General features: G+C 45.2%; 1 long non-coding RNA gene across 2 annotated transcripts in view; it reads left to right on the forward strand.

Annotated features, from left to right (window-relative positions):
• Positions 1-21,364, forward strand: part of LOC307179797 — a 90,234-nt gene that overhangs the window by 35,722 nt on the left and 33,148 nt on the right. Inside the window, exon 3 of one of the 2 annotated variants that reach the window (XR_013825558.1) lies at positions 6,495-6,719. The exons of the other annotated variant lie outside the window; for it this stretch is intronic. This is a non-coding gene — a long non-coding RNA (uncharacterized lncRNA). Of the gene's footprint in view, positions 1-6,494; positions 6,720-21,364 lie in introns of those variants that run through there. 2 annotated transcript variants of the gene reach the window in all.

A 21,364-nucleotide genomic window follows, 5' to 3' on the forward strand; every position in this document is an offset into this window, starting at 1 on the left:
CATTAGAAAGGCTACAGAGGAAGAAAAACAGAACCTACTAAAATACAGGACTGAGTCAGCCACTGTATTTGTGTCATATTAAGATAAAATTACAGGCTGATCCACACTTTGGAGGCACAGGATGTGACAAATTAGGAAGCACGACTCAAGTTTACAAGAGCCACTATTTTGGGCTGGTTTCTTCCTATCAACTAGACGCTCACCTTATTCTAATCCGATGGTCCAGGGACCCCCACCTCCCCATCCTGGATGCCAGTTGTTCCTTTTCCCCTCCGCCCTGGTCTCTGCTTCCTTCCCCAGTAAAAGTTACCTACTTGAACTCCGTCTCAAAAACAAGGCATACACTCAACGGAGTTGGTGAGGAGGAGGGATTCAGAAATTCAAGACCACCGTCCAGTTCCTTAGAGAAAGAGGGAGGGAAGAACTTCCGAGGCCAGTCACATCCTCTCCCCACAAAGGCCAAGGCCCGCTTATGTGCTGGCAAGTTCAGGGACCTGACGCTGAAATCATTTCACATCATTATTGTCTTCATTTTCCCAGAAGGCAGTGGAAGATGAATACTATATATTTACCACATGGGAAGATAAAAATGACTCTGGAACAGGTTGTTTGTTAAAAAATATTAATGCTTAGCACCTGAATACTCACTGCAGGAGCCCCAGGGAGGAAACTCACAGAGAAGTGTTACCTGCGTGTAAGCAATGACTGCATTAGCATCTTGGTATCCCGTTGGTTTAGGTAACACTAGATTTTTTAAGGGTTCTCAGGGACTGGAAAAATGAAGTACAAAAAAAAGACTGGAATGGAAATTACTCCTATTGATTACACACAAATACGTACACACACACACGCACGCATCTCAGTTTAATCTGGGGAAAGCATACTGGTGATGAATGATACCTGTAACTGCGGTGGTTGGTACCCACAGGCTGATTACATTTCACTGCCATCATGGATCCTGCTCAGTCCTTCACTGGCCTCAGTTAATTAGGTGGTCTCTTAAAGCCACAGTAACTGGAGGTTTGAAAATTTGGTATCTTCAGGTGCCAGGGTCCCATCCTTCAGAGGGGAGGTCATTAAAAAAAATCTGTGGTTTCAGGGATGTCTCGTTTGGTTCATTTTTACATGATGGGGCAGTGGTGGCATTTGCTACATGAGGACTGAGTCTGCCCAGATGCACAGAGCAGCAGTAGAAATCTACGTTAAGTTTGTTATTTAAAAAACAATTCACCCCCACAAAGAATGAACACCAACCAAAAGCTACTGTGTCAGCGGAAGACTTACTGTATCAGTTAGAAAATTCAGATTAGCAGGGCACGCGGATATCAAAGAGTGGCCTGATGAAATGGATCAGAGTGTGAATTCTTGTTTCCTCATCGGCCCTGTTGGTTTATCCTCGGCCCTGACCAGCTGTACGTTGCTCTCAGCTTGTGCCTGAGCCTCAGTGGCTGACAGTTTTGTTGTTGTTTTTTTTTCTTAGCACATCCACTCCTAATTCAGAAAAAAAATTGCCTTCCACAGCTGGCCTCACCCCTACTTTCCATGTGAAGCTTTCTTGGTCCTCCAGGCAATTTGTATTACTCTCCCAATGCTGCCATGGAGTATGCCCTTGTGGGGTGTGCTAACTGTTTAGCGCAATTAGTGAGTCCCTCCACTTCCCCATTCCTCCCAGACTGTGCGCGTCTCAAGGGCAGGACTCAGTTTTACCTTTGTATCTCCAGCGCCTGGCGCTTTATCCAGAACACGAGCCCCTCTGGAAACATTTGTTGGACAAATAATGGAAAGTAATGAATGAACTTTCTACCTCTGTCTCTGTCAAAATTATACAACACGAGTTGGCTTTTATTTTTTCTAATTGGCTTTTTAAAAGGGTGTGTTTCTTTTACCCTGTACCTGCTACACTCTATCCAGTCTAAAGACACCAAAAACATTTAGCAGATGTGTTCTGCTAGGGGGTCATTTCCAGAATCAGCCTTAGGCTCTATTCACTTAAAGTGGGTATGATCTTCATAGAAGAGAGAACAAATGGGTTTATTTCAACCGGATTGGGAGTAGGAAGAGGAGAATGAATCCGTGAGTGTAAAAGCCACGTAATGAAAATAAACGTTGGATTTACACACACTCTTAAGGCTCTTTGGGAAAAAATTTCAGAGCAGGTTCAAGTTGCTTTTGGCATTGTCTTAAGAGGCACTTGAATCAACCTTCCCAAGCTTGAGTTATCACTTTATCCCCTGTCAGCCTCCACTGGATTATCTTTTTTTTTTTTTTTTTTTGCGGTATGCGGGCCTCTCACTGTTGTGGCTTCTCCCGTTGCAGAGCACAGGCTCCGGACGCGCAGGCTCAGCGGCCATGGCTCACGGGCCCAGCTGCTCCGCGACATGTGGGATCTTCCCGGACCAGGGCACGAACACGTGTCCCCTGCATCGGCAGGCGGACTCTCAACCACTGCGCCACCAGGGAAACCCTGGAATATCTTTTGATTATAGATCCATTTTATAGACTTCAGCTTAACAAACCACTTGAAACTGGTCTGAAACACTTCTAGGGACCAAATTTTAGCCCCTTATACTTTATTTGGTGGAAAACAAAACCCAAATTAGGCAAAGCTAAATACTTGGGAATTTTCAGTGAGAGAATTTACAACTGGAGGAAATTACAAAAACTTCAAATCTCATTTTACAAATTAAAGCTGTCCAACTCAGATAAAGAGTTTGGAAATAATCCCTGCTTCACACTTTGCTTTTTTTTAGGGTCACAGAGGAGGGACAGGAGACACAGATGCACAGTTTTATGTTTGTTGTTGTCAGGCCCTGTCTGCCCAAACCCTCCCTGAGAGGTCATGGAGACCTCAAATTACACGTTCAGTCCCTGAGCAGGATATTTGCAGACCTAATTTCTTCAGGTGGGCAGAGCTGGAAGTAGTGAGCAATCCCGAAGCTTGATGCCTGGGGTAAGCTCTGGGGGCCTGCCCTAACCTCCTATTAGATTAGGGCTCTGGTTCCTGGTGTCTCAGTCTTCTTTTTTTTTTTTTAAGATATAGTTGACACATAATGTTGTGTAAGTTTAAGGTGTATAAGGTGTTGATTTGATTCATTTATCTATTGCAATATGATTACCACCGTAGCGTTAGCTAACACCTTTATCATGTCACATAATTATCATTTCTTTTTTGTGGTGAGAACAGTTAAGATCTAGTCTCTTAGCAATTTTGAAGTTTATAATATGGTATTGTCGCCTGTCATCACTGTGCTGTGCTTTAGATCTCCGGAACTTAGTCATCTTCTAATTGCAAGTTTGTCCCCTTTAACAACATCTCCCCAATCCCCCCACTTCCAGCTCCAGGTAACCACCATTCTACTCTCTGCTTCTATGAGTTCAGCTTTCCTAGGTTCCACATATAAGTGGTATCACCCAGTACTTGTGCTTCTCTGTCTGACTTATTTCACTTAGCATAATGCCCTCAAGGTCAGGATCGGTCTCTTAGGCAATCTCATGCAATCGTGCCTCTGCTGTCTCTCATTCTAGGAGGCCTTAGAATCATGTCAGTGCTCATCATGATAGGAACTCTGTTTAAGTTGAAGATCTCTCTGAGTTGGGAGAAAGCAACGATTAAGTGAGATATATTTAAAAATTTTTAAATTGATATTGGAGTAGAGTTGATTAACAATGTTGTGGTAGTTTCAGGTGTACAGCAAAGTGATTCAGTTATACATATACATGTATCTATTCTTTTTCAAATTCTTTTCCCATTTAGGTTGTTACATAATATTGAGCAGCGTTGCCTGTGCTATTCAGTAGGTCGTTGTTGGTTATCTATTAAGCGTGTGTATGTCAATTCCACAGTCCCTAACTATCACTTCCCCTCACCCTTCCCCTCTGGTAACCACAAGCTTGTTCTCTACGTCTGTGAGTCTGTTTCTGTTTTGTATCAATAGATAAGTTCATTTGTATCACTTTTTTTTTAACATCTTTATTGGAGTATAATTGCTTTACAATGGTGTGTTAGTTTCTGCTTTATAACAAAGTGAATCAGCTATACACATACATATATCTCCATATCTCCTCCCTCTTGAATCTCCCTCCCACCCCCCCCATCCCACCCTCCTAGGTGGTCACAAAGCACCGAGCTCATCTCCCTGTGTGTTGTGGCTGCTTCCCACTAGCTATCTATTTTATGTTTGGTAGTGTATATATGTCCATGCCACTCTCTCACTTCGTCCCAGCTTACCTTTCCCCCTCCCCGTGTCCTCAAGTCCATTCTCTACATCTGCGTCTTTATTCCTGTCCTGCCCCTGGGGTCTTCAGAACTTTTTTTTTCTTTTAGATTCCATATATATGTGTTAGCTTACAGTATTTGTTTTTCTCTTTCTAAATAACTTCACTCTGTATGACAGTCTCTAGGTCCATCCACCTCACTACAAATAACTCAATTTCGTTTCTTTTTATGGGTGAGTAATATTCCATTGTATATTTGTATCACATCTTCTTTATTCATTCATCTGTCGATGGACACTTAGGTTGCTTCCATGTCCTGGCTACTGTAAATAGAGCTGCAATGAACACTGTGGTACCTGACTCTTTTTGAATTATGGTTTTCTCTGGGTGTATGCCCAGGACTGGGATTGCTGGGTTGTATGGTAGTTCTATTTTTAGTTTTTTAAGGAACCTCCATACTGTTCTCCATAGTGGCTGTATCAATTTACATTCCCACCAACAGTGCAAGAGGGTTCCCTTTTCTCCACACCCTCTCCAGCATTTTTGTTTGTCGATTTTTTTGATGATGGCCATTCTGACAGGTGTGAGGTGATACCTCATTGTAGTTTTGATTTGCATTTCTCAATGATTAGTGATGTTGGGCATCCTTTCATGTGTTTGTTGGCAATCTGTATATCTTTGGAGAAATGTCTGTTTAGGTCTTCTGCCCATTTTTGGATTGGGTTTGTTTTTTGATATTGAGCTGCATGAGCTTCTTGTAAATTTTGGAGATTAATCCTTTGTCAGTTGTTTCGTTTGCAGATATTTTCTCTCATTCTGAGGGTTGTCTTTTCGTCTTGTTTATGGTTTCCTTTGCTGTGCAAAAGCTTTTAAGTTTCATTAGGTCCCATTTGTTTATTTTTGGTTTTATTTCCATTCTAGGAGGTGGATCAAAAAGATCTTGCTGTGATTTATGTCATAGAGTGTTCTGCCTATGTTTTCCTCTAAGAGTTTTAGAGTGTCTGGCCTTACATTTAGGTCTTTAATCCATTTGGAGTTTATTTTTGTGTATGGTGTTAGGGAGTGTTGTAATTTCATTCTTTTACTTATAGCTGTCCAGTTTTCCCAGCACCACTTATCGAAGAGGCTGTCTTTTCTCCATTGTATGTTCTTGCCTCCTTTATCAAAGATAAGGTGACCATATGTGCGTGGGTTTATCTCTGGGCTTTCTATCCTGTCCATTGATCTCTATGTGTGTTTTTGTGTATCACTTCTTTTTAGATTCCGCATATAAGCAATACCTTACCCTTCCCTTCTCCCTGCTGCCCACAGCATTTTTTTTCATCACCATGGAGAACTTGAAATTTTTTTGTTTTTTGGTTAACCATTTTGCTAGTTGTTGCAAAGAGGGACAAAGAAATCTGCTGTTCTTCTGTAAGATTGCCTGGAAAATGAAATCAAAGCCAAGTTGGCTGGTCTTTTCTTGGTAAAGTTTTGATCCTTATGCTTTTGTCATGACTCCAAATGAACGACTTGTCTTAAATCAAGGAGGGCTGGAAGTTCAGGATGGGGGAGGGAAATGGGGAGAGGATGTCAAACATGTTGCCAATACCAGACTTAATTAGCCCAGCAGGAGCACGTCAGCTGTGGATGATGTGGGCAGAAGGATTTTTAAAAGAAAGCAAACAAGGGGAGACACAACTTGGGAGATTGAATTTGGTTTTGTTTGTTTTGTGTGCAAAATGAGATTGTGTGGGAAACAGAGACATTATCCACGAATAATGGTAAGGTAATTTATGTTGCTTCCTTCCATCAATTACATTCTGGGAGCTCTGAGTGGAATTGCGTTCCATTGAGTTATAGGCTTTGCACTGCCAGTCTCTATAGAAATGACCCTCTAGAGTAATTTCATAACCTGTACTGACAAAGATATAATTCATACTGTGCTGCCCTTTGTGGGCACTTTAAAAAAAGAAACCACATACCATTTCACAGTTATTATTATTTTTTTGAAAGTTTGGCCAAGGAAAGAGAAAATACATTAAATTATAAAACCCACTAAATTATAAAACCAAGAGACTTCAGGGAGAAAGGCACAATCAGGCTTCCTAGCCTGGCAGAAAAAACTTGAATCCCATAGCCCCGTAGTTTTCTCAAATGAAAAATGACAATCATTTCCAAGTTCAATTTCCACTTCCAAACATCTCAGAATTTCTGGTGCTAGGTTTTATTTCTTTTCCGCAGAAATGTGACTGCTGAATGAAAAAGGAAAGTTTCTCCAGAGGGTTTTCTTTCTACAGGCATCCTCTGTGGCAGATGACTTCCGTCAGGTGCTGGTTGACCTGCTTCCCCTGTGTGCTCTGGCGGGAGAGATGGGGATGAAGGTCGGAAGGAATAGTGGTATTTAAGAAGCTTCAGGTTCAGCAGAGGATCCCCCTGGGTGCAGGTGGGAGGCAAGAAGATGAAAGGTGAGAGAAAGCCCTCACATCAGGGAGGCCGAGAACCATGGCCAGGGCACAGGCATCAGTGAGATCAAACAATGGGAATGCACCCCAAAAGAAGATGGGTGGTGACAGGAACCAGGAGATCCCATGAGGGAGGCCAAGGTGCCAGCAGCCTGGAATTGCCCTTGATAAGGGCGGCAGCGTGCCGGCCTGCCTTCGTCAGCCTGTAGCTGTGGGACGCATCCACCAGCCAACCAGCAGGGGGTCTTCCCTATGGGATAGCAGGAGATTATTACTAAAAAAGCTGACTGTGGAGTAGCAGGGGAAGTGGATCCATTCTCCTGGCCCACTGATTTCACTCAATGGCAGCACCATGACCTGGTGGTATTTGCCCCTCTCTGTCCCTCAGGCATCTCTGTTTCTAAACAAACCTTGCACATTGCCTTCTCTCTCAGGGTATTTACAATCTTTATAGACCTCAGGCGCTCCAACCTTTGGGTTCTGTGAAACATATTATAATAATTCGTAACTCACTTATGAAATTGGCTGCCCACTTAATTGACATTTGCCCACGATTTCTCAGTAATCAGCTGGCAGACTTGGGGATTCTCGTGCAGGACGGAAATCTAATGTAACGTGCAGATTGTTTTCAGAGCTCATAAAATTTTATGGCTTATAAATTTAACAATGAAGGAAGTTGACATAGTGTTGCTTCACTGAGTATTTACCAATTTGTTTTTTTTTTTTGCGATGTTCTGGGACCAAATTTTCTTTAGCACATGGAGCTTGTCAATGCCTTTTAACCAAAGGTCACCAGGAACACACCTGCATCTCAACAAGTTGGGGCTTATTATTCATTGTGGTGATGGAGAATATACACCATGGAGAACCATGAAGCATCTCCATAGAGGGTGATAGAAAGGATAGGATTTGGGCTGGTGTTAGGTGATTTTGGAGAGAGTTCAGGGGAGTGGGGCTTTGCTCTGGATTGGATGTTGTCAGGAAGTAGGGTAATTCTGATTCAGTATCTTAACAGACCTTATCGGGGGTGGAGGGTACTAATGGAGGCTGAAGTTATAATTGGTAGAACAGCCAAGGTGACTCATTTTAGCTGGGATGGGGGGAGTTGTTCGGTGTGTTTTGGCCTAGATAATGTTCAGGTTTTGTCTGTGTTTTGCCATGATTATGGCTGGTCTTGTTTTGTCTTGATCTGTCCTGCTTGCACAATGGCCTTGTCTGATATTGCTGTTCTGTGCAATTGTTCATTTTCAAGAGGAGAATGCCAAGGCCTAGCTGATAGCACCAGGCCAGCTCCTGGATGTCAGGGGCTGCTTTTCTCTTTTTCAAGCTAAATATTTTTTCAGATCTTAAGCATTTTGTGGGCCCCTGAAAAGTTTCTAGGCTGTAGGCTATAGGCACAGTGCAGTGGTACCTACAGGATGAAATGGCTTTGTCTCCATCACAAGATCTTATAAGTCCCTTCCTATGAGGGCTCCATTACACACACCTCCTGTGACCCTCTCCACGAGTCAGGAGGACTCAGGGCACTGCAGGGAGAACAGGTGGGAGGCTGAGGGGCGCCCAGCAGTGCCCTCAGCCAGAGGGGGAGCAGGAAGAATGGGAGCTGGTTTTCTGTGTGCTGGGAGGAGGTGCGGCCTTGGCTGCATCCTGGTACGTCTGGTGGGAGGAGAAGGCAGTTTAACAGAAGCTAGGGTACAGGTAAGCTCTTTATAACACCAGGACAAACTTTTTCTGGGTTACTGTCTTTTGTTTTGAGAGAGAGCAAAAGTCCAACGTGTTTCTCCTTGTCATAAAGCAAGTCAAGAACATCACTAAAAGCATGGTCCTTGGTTTTGGGTTTTCATTAATTTTTTTTCCCATTTAGAACACCTAGAAACTTTATTGTTCATACCACTTTTTGTCTCTTGTCACCTCCTCCATTTATTTAAGCCTTCAGAATAGCTGAAAGAATGAACCCAGGTTACTCTTCACCCAGATTCACCAAATGATAACATTTTGCTACATTTCCTTTCTCTCTGCCACATCATTTGAAAGTAAGATTTAGACATTGTGACTCTTCACCTCTGAATACTTCAGCATGTATCTCCTAAGAACAGGGTCCTATTCTCCTACATATCACAATATTATGTATGTAGGGGTGTGTGTTTGTGTGTGTGTGTGTCTATGTGTGTGTCTAAAGTAGAAAGATCAAGTTTCTTCTGAGTCATTTGAGGATAAGCTATCAACATGATGTCCCATCACCTCTAAATATTTCAGGGCGCATTTTGCATAAATAAGAATATTCTCTATGGAACCGTAGCACAATCACCAACATCAGGAAATTAACAGTGATAACATTAGTACTACCTAATATTCAGGTCCTTTTCAGAGTTCTCTAGTTGTCCCCATTGTGTGCTTTGTAGTAAAAGGATCCAGTCCAGAGCTGCTGTTACGTTTCATTGTCACGCCTCTTCAGTTCCTTCAGTTTGTGACAGTTCCTCATCACCTAGACTTTCATGACCTTGTCACTTTTGGAGACTTCAGGCAGGTTATTTTGTAGGACATCCCTCAATGGGATTGTCTGATGTTCCCTTCTGATGAGGTGCGGGTTAGTCTCTTTGGAAGAAATATCTCAGAAGTGATGCAGGACTCTTCTCATTGCGTGCCGTCAGGTGGGCATCATTTCAACTTATCCCATTACTGGTGACATTCACTTTGATTATTTGATTAGGTTGGTGTTTACTAGGCTTCTCAAATTTAGATGTATTATTTTCTCCTTTGTAATTAATTGATTTTTATTAATTATGTTAATTAATATAAAATTATAAATTGTTAATACATTGTTCATTAAAATTAATGTCTTAAAATTACTTTGGAGATACTTTGAGACTATTCAAATATCCTGTTCTTCATCAAACTTTCAGTTTCTTTATTTCTTTCATCATTTATTTATATCAGTATGGACTCATGGATTCTTTTTTTTTGCGGTACGCGGGCCTCTGACTGTTGCGGCCTCTCCCGTTGCAGAGCACAGGCTCTGGATGTGCAGGCTCAGCGGCCATGGCTCACGGGCCCAGCCGCTCCGCGGCATGTGGGATCTTCCTGGACCGGGACACGAACCCGTGTCCTCTGCATCGGCAGGCGGACTCTCAACCACTGCACCACCAGGGAAGCCCCCATGGATTCTTATTTTATTCAAAGGGATAAATTCATTGCTATCCTCACTTATGATGCTCCAATTGCCCAATATTTGGCCAGCAGGTGCTCCTTCAGTCTGGTTTCTGGATCCTTTTAGATGTGTCCCCATCATTCTTTGGGTCCTTCCTTTCTTTTTTGGAGAGCGAGATGCTCCGGTATTACTTTACCTGCCTCAGCCTTGGAATCGGCCCTTTTCCCAAAGATCCTTGTTTCCTTTTAGTGAAGAATGGCGTTTAGACATCAAAATCTGATGCTCTGTGTGCTAATGCTCTTGATGAGTCACTGCTTCCAGGCCTTCTCAGTGGACAGAGCTAGGGAATAAAAGTATGTGTATACAAGACATATGAATACATATATTATGTATGTGTATATACACACATATGTATGCATATACACACACTTGTATTGTATTTATTCTATATCTATATTTATGCATGTACAGATTTTAACAAAAGCACAGATTCGTACTGTTATCTCCGCTTCATGTTTCGAGACTCTCCTTGGTGTCTCTCAGTACTCATCTGGAGCCACCTCTGCCTATGTGGCAAGACTCATGAGCGGAAATGCCTTCCACAGGGCCCTCATTACAACTGGATATGAGGAGAAGAGGCAAACTCATTCAGGGAAAGGAGAGAGTAAGGCTTCCAGATTGAGTGGGTGGTGATATCACACATGCTTCTCTCACGTTGACTTGCTTTTGAGCCAAACTGTCGCGTGGCCTCATTTCATCTCTCCAGGAAGGCCTAAGCTGATCGTGACTGTAGTGGGGTAGGCGGTTTGGAAATCTCACAGCACCCCTCAGAACCCTTTGGCAGGGGGAGTCTCCCAGTGCCTCTGGGGGATCAAAGTGCGGAGCCAAATGGCACGGTTCCTCTACCTGATTCACTGGGCCGACTGGGTGAAGAGTGAGCATCTCAAAGCAGGCTGGCAGCTGTGGTTGCAGCTCTGTAGCGTCTTATCTACAATAAGATGACCCCATTTAAAGCTCTTTTTTTTTTTTTTTTTTTTTTTTTTGCGGTACGCGGGCCTCTCACTGTTGTGGCCTCTCCCGTTGCGGAGCTCAGGCTCCGGACGCGCAGGCTCAGCGGCCATGGCTCACGGGCCCAGCCGCTCCGCGGCATGTGGGATCTTCCCGGACCGGGGCACGAACCTGTGTCCCCTGCATTGGCAGGCGGACTCTCAACCACTGCACCACCAGGGAAGCCCTAAAGCTCATTTTTTAAAGTCTCTCACCAGTTCTTTTTGCGCTCCTTGTCAGTCAAGAATATAAAACATAGAATCTTATCAATAGTATTCACAGGAGATATAAAATGTACTTGCTCTTTGCTCTCTCCTAGTACAACCCAGTCTGGATCATCTCATTTGGTTTAAGGAAGTATCTTGTCGAGTTGAAAGCTAAACCCTCCTTTTTCCTCCCTCCTCCCTCCCTCCCTCCCTTCCTTCCTTTTTCCTTCCCTCCTCTATTTCTTCCTCAGCTCTCCCTATCTAAAAGGATTTATTAAGTACTATGCCAGTCACTGGGGATAAAGATGCGTGAGAGCCAGTCCTCACTCCTGAGATGATCACCGTCTAGTGGGGGAGACAGAAATAAAAACAAACCTTCATACTGCATGTGGTAAAAATTGTGACTCACACTGACTAATCCTGGGGAAATTGAGGCAGGAATTCCAAGGAAGGTCATTTTCTGCAGATTCTTTTTTTTTTTTGCGGTACACGGGCCTCTCACTGTTGTGGCCTCTCCCGTTGCGGAGCACAGGCTCCGGACGCGCAGGCTTAGCGGCCATGGCTCACGGGCCCAGCCGCTCCGTGGCATGTGGGATCTTCCCGGACCAGGGCACGAGCCCACGTCCCCTGCATCGGCAGGCGGACTCTCAACCACTGCGCCACCAGGGAAGCCCTTCTGCAGATTCTTAAGAGATGAGTTGGAAGTTTCCAGGCACACCCAGGGCTGTAGGTAGGGAGAGTGTCTCAGGGAGAGGGGAAGAAATCAGACTTCTAGGCTGATTAATTCCAAGGCAAGTTTTTGTTTTCTTTTCCATATTCTCATGTCCCAAGCCCTACTCTTCCATTGCTTTAGTCACACTTGGTTGATGTCTTCGCCCTCTGAAGTGTTTTTCTTATGTGCCTCTCTCCTTGGGTGTGCTGACCTTGGCCTTGTCCAGCCTTCCATCTTTTACTGGGGGCAGCTCAGGGCCATGAACGATCCTCCAGTGAATTCCTGTGCCCCCAGAAGAGATGCAGCCCGAGCCAGCTCACAATCTGAGCTTTAGGTGAGATATCGAGCAGTGATTCACCATTACTCAGAAACTTGTCAGCTCATAAATTTAAAGCAACTCCATTTCCTTTGCTTTTGAACAAACCAAACTGGATGGTGCATATATATGAGAGCCGTCGAGTGGAATATTAAGCTTATCCTTGTGCAGGTTTGTTTCCCATTAGGCCAGTGAGGGAATGCTGATGCTTTTGTGTACCCATGTAAAATAGGCATGCTGACGTCCTTTGGGAGAAGTAGGAGTGTGAAAATGTGGCAGTGCTGCCAGTAATATGGGAGGAGGATGTAAATAGCAATGGAAGTTGTGATTATGGCCAACAGGAATTGGAAACTGCTGCTAGGTCATCTGCCTGGTACCCAGCACTGTCCTATTAGCTGTCATTAGCCCTTATCCAGGAAACAATTTACATCCGTTGAAATCTTTATGAAATTGGATTTCTGCCCACAGACCCATCACCCTGCTTTTTCTTGTGGATTAAAGAGGCAGTGGCCTGTGAACGACTGCTCTTTGTGGGCAGAAAGTGCTATCCTCTGGCCTAGGAGAAGTGGGTCCGGTCACTTGTCCTAGCAACAGTATATCCCCGGGCTCATCCTATCACAGGATGGAAGAGACTTTAAGAGGGTATCTTGTCTCATCTCCCACCCCAGGAGAGTCCATCCTCCCCCACGCTGGGAGGTTGTAAAGTTTCCATTGGAATTGAACAACTTCCCAGAGAGATCCTTTTCAGAAGACCGCATAACCTTCAAGTTTAGAAATTCTCGATGTGTTTCCTTTGATTCTTCCCAGTCTCGAAGTTGGCTCTGAGAGGCAGGTAGAACTGCGTGTCCTGGGATACAGCTTCAGGATGAGCCTTTTAGCCCAGGGGACAAGCCATCTGAGGCAGGTTGCCATGTTGAGTGACCCTGTTCTTAAGTTCCCCTGGCTTCTTTCTGCTTCCCATCTCCTATGGCTCAGTCCGAATCCTCTTCCTTCTGCGTGCAGGATTCCGAATGAATCCCCTTCAGATTCAGATCATCTGAATCTTGGATTTTCCCTTTTCAAGTGCAACCTAGCCCGTGGTAAAAAGCACCAGATCTGGTCCAGAAAGCCTGAGTTGGGGCTCTTTTTCTGCCTCTTAACGGAGCGAGTGCTCAGGGCCTGCTTACCTGGCGACCTAATGTCTCTGAGCTCCAGCTTCTCTGCCTCTGTCTCTTTGGCTTCCCCTTCTTCCCTCTCTTCCTTACGGCATTACTATGAGCCTGTGAAACCATGTTATGAAGAATGCTGAGTGCTTTTATGAATGGACCATGATAGATATGTGAAGAGCTTCACCTGAGCTTCTACACTAAGAGTTAAAACTCGAGAAGGCCTCTCTTTTCTTCAGCTCTGTTGGACACAAGAATCTCTCTGGTGCCTCCATTTAAAAATTTTAGCCAAAGTCTTTACAACAGTTGACCATCTTCTCCTTCTTCCTCTCCACTTCTACCCACCCTTTAAGATGCCCTCCCCCTTTTAACCAAAGTCTTTACGACAGTTGACCATCTTCTCCTTCTTCCTCTCCACTTCTACTCACCCTTTAAGATGCCCTCCCCCTTTTAGCCAAAGTCTTTACGACAGTTGACCATCTTCTCCTTCTTCCTCTCCACTTCTACTCACCCTTTAAGATGCCCTCCCCCTTTTAGCCAAAGTCTTTACGACAGTTGACCATCTTCTCCTTCTTCCTCTCCACTTCTACTCACCCTTTAAGATGCCCTCCCCCTTAAAAAGTCTTTCTTTTATATTAAACCTACAGTAATCTTCCTCTCTCTCGATCGATACTCAGAGAACATGGTTGCCTTTAACATGTATTTTAGTACTTGGTTGTTTCCTGCCTGTGTTATTTAAGACTTGTCTTAGATTTTTTTGTTTTCTCTCTTCAGCTAGAGGGTGCATCTCCTGATTCACCACCATCAAAGCACTTATCCCATTATACTAAACTTTTCTCTTTGGGTTCTATTTCCCCACTAGCCTCTAAATGCTTGAGGTCAGGGATGGATGGATCATATTCATTTTTATATCTCTAGTGCCTGGTACGTAATAGGTGCCCATAAATATTTGTTGAAATGAACTAGTAAACTTCATTGCAGTCTGGTACTAACAGAATGTAGCATAGGTAGCAGAAGCAATATATATGTATGCTGCATTAAGTAGGATTATACACCTTCTCTTTTGAACATCTAATTATTTTGCACACACAAAAGTGACAGTTGGGGTCACTCTTCCTGGAGACCCCTGCGGTGTCAGCCTCTGCTGGGAGTCTGATATCCCCTGCCCCATGTTCACCTGTGATGTCTTAGACTTAGCATGGTATAACTGGGAGGCTCTGTGGCCAAAACTCCAAGGTGGCCCCAATATTCATTCTCCACTTCTTCCTAGGTAATAGAATTTTCAGCTGGTCACATGTTCTTCCAGCCACCTGGCAGGCAGTTGTGGTCATATGTCCAAGTTCTAAATCACGAGTGTAATTTCCTTAAAAAGAGTGTAGCCTCCACTCCCTTTTTCCCCATTCCAGTGGCCAAGAGCAAACCTGTAGGGATGGCAGAGCAATGAAACAGATGCCAGGTACCTGAGTGCCTGAGGCATCATGGAGCAGAGCCACGAGGTTCAGCTTCACTTTCTGTGGGAGACAATGCTTGAGCATTGTTGTCTTGTGTCTGTTTCAGCAGCCAGATCTATTCTTACCTGATGGAGGGTCCATGGAGATGGTTCTGTCTTATCTTGTCTTACAGATGAGGGCACTGAGGTCCAGAGCAGCCAGCCTATTTCCACAATGCAGGGGTGGAAACTGAGCCTAAAAGTCCAGCTCCAGGGTCCAACCAGTGTGGACCTTGTGATTGCTCCCCTGGCTTGGCTGGGAAGAAGGGTCTCTAAGATCTTGCAAATTACAATCTTGAAGATGTGTCAATGGGGACAATTCTGTTACACAGTATCCCGTTTCTTTTGCAATGTGTCAGCAGGCTGGGGTGGGCAAAGTGGGTGGAAATCCAGGATGTAGTGCAGCCCTAGAGAGCTCAGCCCCAGATGCCCTATATTTTAATAGCGCCAGGTTTAGGATCGGGGCAGCTGGGTGTATGGGAACACAGATGACTTAACCTATATACAGGCCAGGGATGTGCCTTAGGGAGAAGCGAAAGTAGATTATATATCTTCTCCTAGGAGAAAAGTAGAATTTTGAACATGGAATTTTGGGAGGTAACTGAACAGAGGGGCTGGCTGGGCCAGGGTCCTTGCCATTAGGGGGAGGATGAGAGAAGGCATCTGCTCTAGCTGAGGTCTGTGCAGCATGTGCTCTTCTCCAGCTCCTTGGGTATCTACTTGTTAGGCAATTATGCCGCAAGACGGTGTTTCCACCAGCGTATGTCTCTATGGAGGATCCTGTAATTAGGCTCTTTCATAAATCATGAATTCTGTATACAAAATCACAAGATGCCCATCATAAAATTATGATCACAGCCTACATGCTTTTAAAGCTAAAGCTATTTCGAGGTGACCCAACCAGCTGGTCAGACAGAAGGGTAGGGTGATCTCTGGGAGGAGCTGTGGCATCTGATCCTCAGGCTGGGGACTCACGTGAGGGCATTGAACTTCTCTGTGTCTGGGTCTCCCATTCCCGGGGTCTCCAACCTGGGGTCTTCTCCTGGTTGTTGCCTTGAGAATGCTTCTTGAGCCTGGGAAGCAACTAAAACAGAGCGGCTTACATCAGGGGCAACCTGGGATTTGCTTTGACCAAATGAAAAGCTCCCAGAACTGGAAGGAACCAGATAATTCACCAATTCAAGTTCTTCCCCCATTTTTTAACATGGAAAAACTCAGGCTTAGTGAAGGAACATTTTCAAGTTCACAAAGCAGGTCATCAGAAAGTTAAGAAAACCAAGGCCCTCTGATCCTCAGGGTGGTTTTCATAGCACCCCAAATGCAAATAAGGACTTAGCCAGGTAATTAGGGTTTATTTTTACTTTTTGGGGGGGGCACATGCTGTGTGGCTTGCGGGATCTCAGTCCCCTGATCAGGGATTGAACCCAGGCCACGGCTGTGAAAGCCTGGAATCCTAACCACTAGGCCACCAGGGAACTCCCATAGGTTTTAGTTTTAAAAGAAGCAAATATATGGTCATCTGTATTGAAACTGAAACAAAAGGATAGAAATTCATTTACACACATAAGGGAACTACTTCCCTTAAAGGATTATGATCTCAAACACTGACTGGCTCTATGCAAACTCTATAGCTTTGAAACCAGGTTGTACTGGACCAGGGTCTTGAGCAATGGGATATAGTGAATGGGATCTGGAAAGACAGTAGGTTTGCTTTCATTAGAATGACGAATTGTGTGGGCTGAGGTGAGCGTGCGTGCACACGCAGACACACACACACACGCAAATGGTTCATTGGTAAACTGTGGAGATCCCTTTATGTCTAGGCCAATGAGAGCATTAGACATGAGAGCATCGTAGTTAAAGAGGGAGGTAAATGTGTATATGGGAGGCTGAGTACTAGTAATGAAAAGGGTTTTAATCTTATAAACCCAGAGACCAAAAGGAAGCCACTCATGCTGGACTAGGGATTGAAACTGGTTAGAAACAAGTGCATGGTGTGTGTGTAGGGGGAGCTACAAGAAGGGTGCTGAGGAGAACAAGTGTCTCAGCGAGCTGGGGGAGAAAGCATTTTTGAATCAGTCAGGCGAGGTAAGCTTGGACAGGGCATTGGTTGGACTTTTTGCCTAGGATGGAAGAATCCAAACTGTAAAACCTCAGTTGGCTTTTTCCTCAAAGCTAGATAAAATGGGATTGTCTCTTCCTCTCTAGAGACATGTACTTGATAATCAATACGTAGTGTGTGTCTCAGTCTGTATATATTGATCACGTGTGATAAACTGGGTTGGGTACACACAGGCCACGTCTGGAAGTCTGCTGTCATGATGGCTTTTTAAAACAGATGTATTATTGTGGTAAAATAAACGTATCATAAAATTGAGCCATTTTTAAGTGTACAATTCAGTGGCATTAAGTACATTCACAGTGTTGTGTAACTGTCACCATAATCTCTTTCCAGAGCTTCTTTATCATTCCAAATAGCAATTCTGTACTCATTGAACAAAACACCCCATTTCCTCTTCTCTCCAGCCCCTGGTAAAATGTAATCTACTTCTTGTCTCTATGAGTTTGTCTATTCTAGATATTTCTTATAAGTGGGATCATATAATATTTGTCATTTTGTGGCTGGCTTATTTCACATAGCGTAATGTTTTAAAGGTTCACCCGTATTGTAGTATGTATCAGAACTGCTTTCCTTTTTATGACTGAATAATATTCCATTGTGTGTATATACATTTTGTTTGTCCATTCATCTATGATGGACATCTGAGTTGTTTCCACTTTTTGGCCATTGTGGATAATGCTGCAGTGAACTTCAGTGTACAAGTGTCTGTTTTCGGTTCTTTGTGGTATATATCTAGAAGCAGAGTTCCTGGATCATATGGTAATTCTTTGTTTAACTTTTTGAGGAACTGCCAAACCATTTTCCACAGTAGTGGCACCATTTTACATTCCCACCAGCAATGCATGAGGGTATGATGGCTTCTTTTTAGTATATACATATATGTACCAGACAGGAGTTAGTTAGAAAAACAGAAGCAACTCTATATGTTCTGGAGATAAAGGGTTTAAAATAGATTTGGAATCTTGCTCATAAATTGGAAGATTTAGGTGGTGGAGGTCAGAGAAATTGGTACCAAAGATTTGGGAGAGCTGCCCCGGAAAGTTAAAGGCGTTGACACGGAGGATGCCAGCCTGAGGCCCCAAGCTGGCTCTCGGAGGCTTGCCTGGGATGCGTGAGACTCTCCAAGAAGCTCCCAGCAGGTGTCTCAGTCTGCACTGGTGAAGAATTTACCAGGAACCTGTGGGAAATCTCTTGTCTCTCCACACGTCTGCCTGTAACTGTTTCTGCAGAGGGATGGCTCCCAAATCTCATGAGAGTTCCTCTCGATGGAAAGTGAACCCAGAACCGTCCAGAGAGAGGGATCTTGGAGAGTACTGTTGCCATTCTCAGGAGGACGAGATGGTGTGCCAGCTGACGACAGATAGAACAGCTCAATTGACAGTCTTTTTATTTTATTATTATTATTATTATTTTTTTTGCGGTACGTGGGCCTCTCATTGTTGTGGCCTCTCCTGTTGCGGAGCTCTGGATGCGCAGGCTCAGTGGCCATGGCTCACGGGCCTAGCCGCTCTGCAGCATGTGGGATCTTCCAGGACCGGGACATGAACCCGTGTCCCCTGCATCGGCAGGCGGACTCGCAGCCACTGCACCACCAGGGAAGCCCTGACAGTCTTTTTAATGCAGAAAGGAGTACAGGTAATTTATAAAGATGCATGAAATTTGACCAATTGACATACATTCAGATTTGAGCAAATGAAGGCAGGTGGCAGGAGTGCAAATGGAGGCAGAAACAGGACTACGCATGTCTGCCACAATCATCTCACACTCAGCATGGGCGAGCCTCGTCCTGAGCTTTCCACCACAGAATTCACACTCCCCACAGGATAAACGCTGCTCTGGAGACTGAAAAACGTGCTTACATGTTAAAGTCAGACAAGAACCGCTCTCACGGGTTGGGAAGTCTTACTCTGAGAAGCTCAGGTGGAGGCCGTGGGGTGGCTCTTGGGTAGCAGCAATGGCTGAGCCTAGTAGTGCGTCACAGGAGCTGTGAAGCGCTGCTAATTTGCCTCCTGTTGTGGACCAAATTGTGTCCCCCTTGCCCCCAGATACATATGTTGAAGTCCTAACACCCAGTGCCTCAGAATGGGACTGTATTTGGAGACAGGGTCTTTACTGAGGTCATTAAGTCAAAATGAGGTCATTAGGATGGGCCCTAATCCAAGGTGACTCGTGTCCTTATTATGACATAGATTAATACAAAGGAAGACCATGTGAAGACACAGGGAGAAGATGGCTATCTACAAGACAAGGAGAGAGGCCTCAGAAGAAACCAACCCTGCAGGCACCTTGATCTCAAACTTCCAACCTCTAGAATTGTGAGAAAATAAATTTCTGTTGTTCAAATCACCAATTCTATGATACTTTGTTTTGGCAGCCCTAGCAAACTCATACACCCCCATATCTTAAATTGGCATCATTTATCCAGCGGGGTTATATCCAAGATTCCTTGGGGAGACACTGTCTCTAGTTTCTAACTGGACAAACGTTTACTGTGTGTAGAATTATGCAGGTTTCTCTGCAAGGCCCGCAAGGGATATAAGCGTGAAAAAGACAGAAGTCTCAGGGCTCAGGGAGTTTACAAACCAGGCCAGATAACTCTAGTGAAGGCAGCAAGTGTAGGTGTAAAGGAAGTGCTGTGGGAGCAGAGATGAGAAAGAGACTCACTGCAGCCTGGGGACAGGAGAGGGAGGGCTTCTGAGGGGCGCTGATCATGTGACTGGGATCTCAAAGGAGAATGAGAAGAAGGGCTTTCCTAAGTGTGTGTGTGTGCAGGCGCGAACAGTATGTATGTGTGGAATACATGTGTGGCGTGTTTATGTGTGGTGTGTGTGGTGTGTATGTGTGGTGTGTGTGTGGTCTGTACGTGTGGTATATGTGTGTGGTGTATTTCTGTGTGTAGTGTGTGTGTGGGGGGTGTGTGTGTGTGTTGTGAAGCAGCGAGTATCTAGGGGGATAAACCTCTACGTTTCTTGGGGCTCACACTCCAGAGGTGCTGGGGGCAGGCAGTGTGGAAGGTTGGCTGGCCTGTAAATGGTGAGAGTGACCTGCGGATCAGAATCGTGTACTTGTTTCAAGCTTAATGTGAAATTTCTGTCTTGCTTTGGGTGACAGGATTATGTCCTCTGTGTCCTGAAACAGGCATGGAGGTGGAAACAGGGGAACTGGCAGGTGGGGAAAGCATTTAGTCATGTCCCTCATTCAGGAAACCTCCCTCTGCTCCTCAGTGACTGTGGGAATTCCTTCTGGCCTCTCTCGCCAAAACGCAGTGATGAACAAAAGCGTCGGGCTGGGAGTTTATGGGCTGGGCTGAAATAGACTCTCGTGCACAGAAGCTGAGAACCTCTTTGAGCAGTTCAAGTGACTGTGTGGACACTGGGCTGAGATAACTGAGACACCAGGCTGTGTGGACACTGGGCTGTGTGGACACCGGGCTGTGTGGACACTGGGCTGGGGCTGGCCTGAGACTAAGCCAGCCTCTCTGCTTCACGATTCCATGTCAGACCAAGGCAGCAGGCTAGCACAGGCATCTGGGGTCCAGGTGCCCAGCCCATCCCCAGCCCCTGGCTTCTGGCAGGCCCTCAGGGCCTCCTCCCTGAGTCTCACCCCTCCTGGTACTGCCACCAACTCTCCCTTTGATCAGGCGCCTCTCGTGAACAGACACCACTTTAGAAACTAGCGAGTGGGAGGTGGCCGAGGACACAGTCGGGGTGGGTTTGGGTTGGCTGTAGTCCCTTTGGAAAAAAAGAAAGCAAAGACCAGTTCCCCTGCATCCAAAAGCATCTCTGTGGTGCCGGTCCTTGTCACATCCCCTGTCGGATGAAGGAACCAATCCAAAACATTCCAACGGAGCGCCCTGAGCACCAGGAAGGGCAGAGCTAAGGGGTTACTGATGCAGCGGGGACGGGGGGTGATTTCTCACTCTCATCGCCGCGCCCCAGAGAAGAGAGGCCGGGCGGTCATCCCACCTCCACTCCCGACACCTGGCAGCAGGACAGGCCGCTTCAGCTCCATCGGAGAGTGGGAATGAGAGCGTCCAGTAGAAGAGCCTCTGAGGCTCCTCCCAGCCCTGAGGAATCTGAGTCTGTGAATTTCACTTACTTTTCTTTTGAGCAACTGACTCTTGGTTCACTGTGCCTGGTCTCCTGAGGGATGATGGGGATTATTCAGAACCATAAAGGCGCTCTCCTTCTCTTAGGGGAGGTGGAAGGGGGTCTGAGGGTATGCCAAAGAGAGGGGAGGGGGAGGGAGGAGGAAAGAGAGGAAGAAGAGCATCCAGTGTCCCTGATGGGGTTTGTCTGGGGTGGGCAGTTTGCTCGATGAGCCCTGGGCTGATCACTGTGAGGTGCTTTGTGCAATCTCTATCAATTGCTGATTTTCTCTGATCTGAGAAACTTTGCAGATAGCACTGTGGATCCCAGGGAGACCCCAAGGAGACCCCAAGGAGAGAGCGCAGATGGCTCTCTATAAATTTATTCCCAGCACTGGAGAAGCAGCTCCAAGTACATTCCTGCATAGTCCTG

The sequence above is a fragment of the Stenella coeruleoalba genome (genome assembly GCF_951394435.1).
Source record: "Stenella coeruleoalba genome assembly, chromosome: 21".
Classification (NCBI taxonomy): Eukaryota; Metazoa; Chordata; class Mammalia; order Artiodactyla; family Delphinidae; genus Stenella; species Stenella coeruleoalba.